At 45.9% G+C, this 9,559-nt stretch overlaps 1 pseudogene; it reads left to right on the forward strand.

The window, feature by feature from the left end:
- Positions 1-4,789: 4,789 nt before the first annotated feature.
- On the forward strand, positions 4,790-5,836 carry LOC144177863 (iris pseudogene; annotated as a pseudogene).
- The last annotated feature ends 3,723 nt before the right edge of the window (positions 5,837-9,559 follow it).

The following is a 9,559-nucleotide window of genomic DNA, read 5'->3' on the forward strand; positions in this document are numbered from 1 at the left end:
AGCCTGATTGGAATCATTTTACCAAGGCAGACGAGCCGTCTCTGAAATGAAAGAATGGATGGCGTGAAAAACATCCCCAGGGCAGTGGCCTAGCTTCGTGCCCCCAAAAGTCAAAAGCACTGGCAAAGTTAGTGGCATTTGCTAGTCACAGCAGGTGCCCCTTCCGTTTATTCTTTGCTTTCGTGGCATTTTTTAAATAGCTATCAAAGGCGTTCATTGCTGCAACTGAACAACAGACGGCCATTAGCCACTACACCGCTGTAATAACGGACTTCCAGCTGCCGATCGACGAGCGCCAAAACCGGGAAACAGAGAAAATTCTTTTGAGCAAGTTCCGAATTTATCTTAGGCATGGAGCAGTACTTTATGGCTGAGGAGCTTTGCGACCCCTTATTTTAAGCACTGAATGCGTTTGTTTACTACGTTCTGAAAGCCGTTAGGAAACAAAAAAAGTTCAAATAAGTGTTGCAGGACCCCTTTAATATTCCATGTTTACAAGCCGAAATCTAACTTCATGCTTTAAATATTTAAAAACGCCTCAAAAGTTGAATTGGCCATCTTCTTCTTCGTCTTGAATAAGCAGCAATGGCATCGTAAGGCAGGCGCAAGCGCTCGTGCCGGTGTGAAGAAAACGAAGTAGAAGAGAGGTCTTGCGACAGGACGCACCAACCTACCAACCCATCCAACCTGTCCTAGAAGTGTAAGTTCTTGCACTAGCAACAACTTGCCTTTGTAATTTTCCTTACCTCGATAACCCTCGCTCATTCGCTGTGTGGAAATATTCCTCAAAGCGCACAAAGACAATGTTGCCCAACGGTCATTTCTTTGGCGGAAGGGCGTTGCAAGTCTGTGGAAGGTGTTTTATGCTGTCTGTGGCTCGTCTTGAGAGCATATCACGAAACCGAGTTACTGATTTCCCCAAATTTCTGCTATTTTAGCCCATCTTGCGGTTCAGTTTTTTATTTGTGCCATCGTCTTTGGCCGTTGCTTTACGCAAGGCGCCTAGCAATCCTACCTTAAACGGACCCTGCAACACTTTCGACAAACGCTTTCAATCTTTCCTTCGCGTCTGCAAGCACTGCGAAAGCTACAGTTATAGCCAGGATGGAGCTCCAGTACTTGATTTGGCAGTAAAACGAGATACACCTTCCGTTTCTGCTTTGTTTTTGTGGCTTTATTTTTAAAGTTGCTTTTAAAGTTGCTTTAAAGTTGCTTTAAAGTTGCTTTAAAGTTTTTAAAGTTGCTTTAAAGTTGCTGCAGCTGAAGAAAAACAGGACAACAGCCGCTGCATGGACTCAGTGCAAGACCGGGAAAGAGGCAAAAATCTTTTGAGCGAGTTTTGATGTTTCCGATGACAATAGGCGAGTAATTTTTGGCTGAGGAACTTTGCAACCCCCTAATCTAAGTACATACTGGGTGTGTTGGGTGACTGCGTTCCCCAAGCATTTAAGACTTCAAAACAAGTTGAAAAAAGGGTTGCAGGGTCCCTTTAATGGCTATAGGCGCGAAGTTGTTAGTTCTTGAAATATATTTACTTAGCGGCCAGACAGACATGTGAGGAATGATGGTGGACGATGAGCGATGTGTTAGCGCTATATACATGTCGGCCAAATGAGAGCCCGCACAGGGTGCGCATTCCGCACACTTCTTCTTTACTCCCATCTCCCTTCGTCTTCTTTTTCCCGCGACACAACCCCCTCGTCAGAAGAGGCAGCTCCGGTCGAATCCGTATTAAATGTATTGCTACAATGAGGATTCCAGATGTATAAAAAAGTTGGGAAGCCCTTACCGAAACCAATAATAACGATTATAATTGAGAGTACCGCCCCCGGAAGACCAGTGCCAGCCGACGCCCCGAAACAACGTCGCTATCTTTCGAAGGCGCACTGGAGATCAGAGGCGCACCGGAGGTGCAGCCGAGGTGAATGTCATCAGCATTAGGTCAAGTAGCGGCTGGTCATGCCGTGTGGTCTCGGCGGGTCATGTGCAGGGGGCGCAGAAATGGGACATCCTCACGTCCATAACTCACCGACGGTAGGGCGGGCCGACATGGACAAAAAGCCTAGGACCGATGTTCAAAAGCCAGGATGGGATGAAGCTGGCGGCAGGATGAGAATGACTTCCATAACCACCGCCAGTTAAGGTTGTGGAATTCATGCCGCCACGTGTTGCGTGGCAGGATTACGCAAATGCCAGGACCCATGGTAGATAATGAGCGATGTGTTTGCACTATCTACATGTCAGCACAGAGGGGGCCGTGGAGGCTGTGAGCACCGCACACTTATTCTTTACCGGAGGTTGAATTCTGATTCTGCGTGTTCTTCTTCCAACGAAAATATTACCAGTGTTTTATGCACACTGAGGCGCGGGCGAAATAGGAAGTACCGCACCACACTAGCTACTCAAAATAATAGGTATAAGTAAAAAGTACTTTATGCCATGCGCGCTTTATACCCTAGCTGACCAAAATACTGGGTATAAGTAAACAGTACTTCATACCTTGTGTGCTTTACACCTGTATACTTATACATTATTAGCCAGTATAAAGCAGTGGGTATAAACAATTTGAATTGCTACTTTAAAAGAGCGAGTTCCTGAAGTGCAGAGCAGTGCTTTATGGACCTTGTGGAGATAGCAAACTAAAACTCACTGCCGCACACCAGCTAAACTTAAGACGTAGAATAATCAATTGAGTGGTTACCTTTAAAAATATAACCATTAAGACCAAACCCTTGAGGAATTAAGAAGTGAACGCATAGCCTCAGCAAAAATGCACAAGTTGGTACCTTGACACCATAATAGCAAGCGTAAATTCATAACCGATTGCGTTAGAACGGTGGTTTCGGCTAGTTGGTGCATACTAACTGAAATTCTGAACTTGCGGTGTTCTGAATTCTATACCGGATCATAGCGGTTATGCTCTGCCGTGCGTATAGCCACTCCCGACAGGCTACATGATGCTGTGCGTTTATCTGTAGTCATAGAATGTTACCAACCACGCAAGTAGTCAGGCAGACGTGCTGGCATAACGATGTTGTGCGGTTCATCCGTTTTTTTTTTTTTTTCAATTGCTTCGCATTGATATGCCCACTAGCTGCACATCTTAAACAATCGGTTTTACTTCAAGGAGCTGCTGCAACAAAATGTTGGTTGAACGTTTGCCCCGTGCTGTAAAATCAACATTATGTTGATTAAGTGTTTCCTCGGTGCTCTCAGGAACATTAGAAAAATTTTGTACGTGCCTTATTAGGTATGTGTTGTCATTTTCTTCATGTCAGCTTTTTCTGCAACCGATTCATTACTGGGTTTTAAAAGCGAGAGCGCATACTGAAAGTAAGTTTAGCTCAGCATGTCTACAAGGGTTTTGCGTAAATTTGACCTCGAAAGGGCAGCGCTAAGTATAAATGGAGAATACTTGAGACATTTGAGGTTTGCAGACGACATACTCTTGCTAAGTGTGTCTGCAGAACACCTGCAAAATGTGCTTGAGGAACTAGAACCACGAATCATGGCCGTGGGCTAAAAATAAATACGAAAAAATCTAAAATAATGGTGAATATACACTCAAAACATGCTCATTTCCGCATATCTCACGACACGCTAGAACAAGTAGTTATCAGTACTAATCCCAAACACGAAAACGAAATCCGGCAAAGAGTAGGATAGGTCGGTGTACACACTAAAATCAATCACAAATAGTGAAATGTGAGCTACCTCTAACACTCGATCAGAACAAGAACGTACAATTAATGCATCCGGCAGGTGAAATTATATGGAGGAGAAACTTGGCGCTTATGAGCAACTGGAACGGAAACATAGGTCGGCTCAAACGGGCCACGGAACAAAGAATGATGGGAGTAAGTCTTAGGGACAGAAATTTAGTTTCGCGGATGAGGGAACAAACTCAAGTAACTGTTATCACAGTTCAATTAAAGAAGTGCACTACTTTTGGCCCTGAAGTGAGACGAAATGATAATCTGTGGTGCGCCAGTGCAAGGGACTGTGTAGTGAGAGACGGGTATATAGAAAAAAGAGAATCTCTATAACTATATTACGGGGCGGAATAAGGAGAGAGAGACAGAGAGAGAATACCTATTTCTGACGAGGCCCAGTCCTAGCGAGTGTCCCTCAGGTGAGGGAGGCGCGCCAGGTAATCCTGAGCCCTAGTGGCGGTCAGGAGCTCCCGGTCACCTCCAGCCAGGTAGTGGGAGGGTTGGGTAAACGGAGCGGGGGTAAAGAGGGGCATTCCCAAATGGCGTGTGGCGTGGTATAAGGAAATTCGAAGGAAGGCATGGACTCGAACAGCGCAGGACAAGGGTGGTTGAAGGTCAATGAGAGAGGCCTGGGAACTTCGGTGGACCTAAGTAGGCGGGTAATGATGATGATGGTGACATAAGGGACAACGATGGGTCGGTTTTCAAAAAAATTGTAAGCAAATGATTGCAATGTGACAGCATAGAATTGACGAAGAGAAGATGATATAATTTCGAATTCGAAGCACCAAAATGAGGAAATCGTGTGAGAAAAGTTTCCGCAACACTTCTTTTTCGTACTCACCACTCCGGAAAAGCAAGTTAAACGACACAATTTCTTTGTATCACATCAAATTTCCTCCGCTTATTCTACAAGTTTTCCAACATTTAGCGCTTTCCCTATTTACAGATTCTGCGAGCTGGTCATGGCGATGTCCTTGAGCAACGCTGTGGGATACTTAGCGGTGGACCTCTACGACCAGCTTCGGCACGCCAGGACAAAGAGGCACACTAACGTAATTTGTTCGCCACTAAGTATGGCAGCGGCCCTTGCCATGACCCTCGGCGGAGCTCGTGCTAAAACTGCCGAGGAACTTTATGCAGTGCTGAGGGCTAAGGAAGGAAGGACACACCAGTTCTTCGCATCTTTCATGCACAAGCTGTCCAGCACGGACAGAAACGCGGACATCAGCATTGCCAACCGACTCTACTGCGACGAGCGTCTCGCTGTACAGGCAAGCTACATGGAGTTCCTGAACGCCCACTACGGCTCGGAAATCATACCAGTAGACTTTGCGAACAAATGCGAAAACGTCCGCGCAGAGATAAACCAATGGGTTAAAACCATGACCGATCCCCTGATGATGAATGTGCTCGCACGCGACAGCATAAGTCCTTCCACCAGTGTCCTCCTCGTCAGTGCCATGCACTTCACGGGCATCTGGGAGTCACCGTTCCTGGCCAGTTCCACGTCGCGTCAAGACTTCCACCTTAGCACCAAGCACAAAGTCAAGGTGGACATGATGTACCAGAAGCAGGACTTTGCTGTCTCCCACAGTGCCGTACTGAAAGCCAGGGCCATCGAGCTTCCCTACCACGGCCGTAGGACCTCCATGATCATTCTGCTGCCGGATGAAATCGAGGGACTCCACCACTTGGAACACCATCTCTCCGTGCCCGCACTACTTGATCTCCTGGGAGGTTTAAAAGACTTGTCGGATGTGAAGCTCAGCGTGCCCAAGTTGGTCGTTAATCAGTGTCTAAGCTATAAGAGCATCCTCACGACCATGGGAATCACTGAGCTCTTCTCAGAGAGCTGCGACCTGTCAGGCATTTTCAACGACGCCAAGCCGCAAATTTCGGACGTGGTGCACAAGTCGTTTCTGAGGATCGACGAAGAAGGCACGGAGGGGGCGTCTGCGACCGCCGCCATGATATGCGGTTCCACAGGCCTGGCAAGGGGACCGCCCGTGGACTTCGTCGTTAACCACCCATTCATGCTGTTAGTTGCGCACAACAAGCCAGACGTAATCTTGTTTGTCGGTTCCGTGCGCAAGCCTGAAAAGCTCGAGGATATATGTTGATCCTTTGTGGTTTATTGAAGTTTGTGGGTCCTATGTCTCTGCGTTTATGGGATTGACAGTAAATAAATGGGATTATTTTTCAAGCACTTTTGTTTGCTGAAATGGCATCGGAACGGGAGTACACAAGTGTGAACTGCAAATAGATTGAAGTAATGGTCTAACCCAGTGATTCTTTCCCATATCTAAAACAGATGCCTTACGACGCTATTATAATTCAAGTGCTCATCAACGTCTTTTTCATGAGATGTCATGACGCTGCTCATAACTTAGGTCATCGCATTAAAAAGGGCCTTGATTCATTCGTAAGGCGGAACGCTGCGTGATATTTGGGCAAATTTGAAATTATAGCGCCCTTTAGTGTCGTTAAACTTACAAGCCAGTCTCATTTAACTACGTGTCAGTTCAGGCTTTGTGATAGATTCGTGTTTTGACTTGTAATAGTAGTTTAGTAGTCTTTTTTGTTTTCTTAAGATGGAATGAATTGTGCCCTCTCTCAATGCTTTTTATCCTACTTGTTCCCGCCCTTTTAACTCAACTGAAATCTTGCTGAAAACCACTTTGCTCGTTTCTTAATTCATGTTTATATTTTTATGGCTTTATTTATGTTACTGTACTTTTCTTGTGGTTTTTAGGAGTTTGTAAGCATTGAAGAAATTGTGGAACGATATAGATCCTTGCTTCAGGCTTTATTCACTTGTACGGTGGGGTGGCTCCCCGAGAGGTCGAACATTCATCCACACGCCCATTTTAAAAGCCTTTCAGCTTCTGCCTGGCCATGTTCGTACGCCAAAACTCACCGTAGAAATACCAACTTTCCCTGAAGATGATCAATGTGAGTGAACTGAAAACGTTTCCCAGCGAGCCTTCCCGACAGCACCGTTAAGCCACCTCCGCTAGAGGTGGCAGCACAGAGAAGAGATTGCGCAGGCATGCGCTGATGTGACATATATATTGATTCATTGATTGCAGAGTTTAACGCGCCGACGCAACGCAGGCAATGAGGCGCGCCGTAAGGGAGGGCTCCGGATTAATTTTGACCACCTGGGAATCTTTAACATGCGCCGAACTCTTGTTCACACGGACGTTGATGTGACATACCTAGGCCTAACGTCATTCTCTGAGATGAACGTCAACATTTTTTACCCACTCCTCCACATACAATGACAATGACGTTACTCTGTACATCGTAAGACTGTTAGCCGCAGGGCGTTAGGCCTAACATCGCATTTTGAGGTTTAGCACGCTAATCCGGACGTCGCATTGTGAGCTTTACACCTTGAACCGGCACCACTTTAAAAAGTGCTCAATGTACGCCAAGCAGCAGGTACCGATTTAAGCCGTGGGAACCAAACACAAACATTTCGACTACGCTGTGTATACCCGAAATATGATAGTTATACTAGAAGAGCCTTGCATACCTCCAAAGTAGCACATACTCGAACTGCAAGATTTGCCTACCAAGGAATCAATGAATGGAACGCCTCGCGTTCCAGGTGCCCTGCGACCTGGCTCGAACTCGGGACTAAGCCGCCAGGCTATCCAAGCTTAACTGCCCCACGAATCACCGTCCGGCAGACGTTGGGGTACAGCCAGGAACACACGCAAACAACGGAAGGACCAAAACCCACGTTTCTTGGCAATCTAGTAACGTAAGGTAGTCGAGTAACTCGATCGGGGCAAAGCCGTCTGACAATATCACGAGCCTAAAACTTGTTTAAAACCAAAATCTACACCGGAATGACTGTCAGTTCAAACCAAACTCCGCGTCTTGCCGTAAACAAACAAATTAAGAAAGAAGTGAAATCAGACCGGATGCTAGGAGGTTTCTCACTTTTACATTCCCTATTTTCGCATCTGCAATAGCGACCAGCTTGAAAGTGATATATGTAGCCGGCCGGGTATTTTCAAAGATATCTTAAACAAATTCGTTGCCAATAAAAATGTAAAAATCAACCGGAATAGATTCACTGCTGCCATTATTCAAAGAAAGCGTAACTTCAATAAAAGTTGTTTTCAATTTTATTCAGAAATTAGGAAACCGGACTCCTTAAGCAGGGTAACAGCTGAAAAGCATTCGGTTGTTTTATTTTTACGAACGCATGACCGGTTGAACTAACGCGTTTTAGACGCGACTCCTTATCAGCGCAACGTTGCTGTCGTTGCTTCTGTAACAGTCTTCCTTGGTTTTCTCAAACGCGAAAATTTTGAATAGGTGGACCAAAATCTATGAGACAAGATTGACGGTTGCGGGAAAGGAGCGGCAGAACACTGTTGTCTTGTGACGATGTTGTTGAAGTTGTTGTTGTTGTTGTTGTTCCTGGTGAGTTGGAATATACCCACGTGGGGGATTGGCCAGGAATCAGGCGTGACGAGGTCTAATGCGGCCGCTTTAAACAGAGGAAAATTATGAACCTAGTGATTTATACCCAGAAAGAGAGAACACAGAATTGGTTGAAAGTTGAAAATAGGGTTTGGGATACAAAAAAATGAGCTTTTCGGGCCGGAAAAAGTATATGCAAGAATCAAAGCTAACAGGGCAGGCACCTGGTCTCGGAAACGTATCCATGAATGACTGCAGCCACCCCTCGGTGACAATATCCTAGTGATGTAGCCCCAAAAGATAGTAGTACGGACATGGAAATAGGAAGATCTGCAGCGTCGTGAGCAGATTCGGGGCCATTTTTTTTGCCTACATGTTTCCGTCAAGCAACCGGCTAGAAAGAAATCACTATTTTGCACTATCTAAGCCAAGATATGGGAAAACATTTTTAAAAAATGAAGGAAGCTCACACTAAGCCATAAGTTTTGAAGGTAGCACAGCTGAACGCAACCTCCACGACTAACACGAAAGTTTAGGTCCGCGATTGCAGCCAGCTTGTTTCTTGTTCCCGCCGCAACTACCTTTACTCCATTGTCGTTTAAATAGGTGTCAGCTGCCTTCATTTTTTATTAGAAGTGATAATCATTGACCATCACCTTGGAGGAGGTGTGCTATGGAGCGTCTTTCTCGTTCCCAGCAAGTGTCGCCACACTGACGGCGAACATTGGAGTTTTTTTTTGTGTGTGCTTTTTTTCAACGTGTGTGCTTTTTTTCACCGTGGACACTGGGTTGTAGCCGTGAGGCGGGTACACATGAACACTTGGCATATTCTTGTTTTTTTTTTTAATTTGCCGGGCGGTCGCTGCATTCTTGGCCTATCTCCCTTAGTGGGTATGATTTGTTTGACAAACATGCGCAGGGGACGCATGTTTGTCAATCCTCTGGGCGATCTTCTTGAGGCATGCTCACGCGAACGCTCAGCATATTTTTTGGTTTCGTTAACTGCTGGGCGGTCGCTGTGGGGCTCACAGTCACGTGCGCGCACTCCAGTGCCACGCTCGGCAATTTCTTAGTATCTAAAACTGCGGATACCAAAAATCACGATTTGCTAAACAGCTTCGCTGTTAAAACATTCGCTCAAGCGATGCTAGCGGCTTCTGCTGAATGACCCACTTCCATGTACTGTGTTCTTTAGGTTCAGGTAGCATTCAGGGTGTAGCCGAAATGAATGCAACAGCTTTTAGCATAATCATATCCAGAAAGAGGAAGGGGGGTTGTAGAGTCTCAACCCCTGCGTACTACACATCACCTGTGACCAGTGGGTCACCCGCATGTCTATTGAGAAGGCCAACCCCGTCGGAACTAGCGGCAACAGCTGCATCGGCTCGCCGCAGAATATTAAT

Source organism: Haemaphysalis longicornis, unplaced genomic scaffold (assembly GCF_048455015.1).
Source record: "Haemaphysalis longicornis isolate Haplotype H1 unplaced genomic scaffold, Haemaphysalis longicornis Haplotype H1 scaffold_33, whole genome shotgun sequence".
Lineage (NCBI taxonomy): Eukaryota > Metazoa > Arthropoda > Arachnida > Ixodida > Ixodidae > Haemaphysalis > Haemaphysalis longicornis.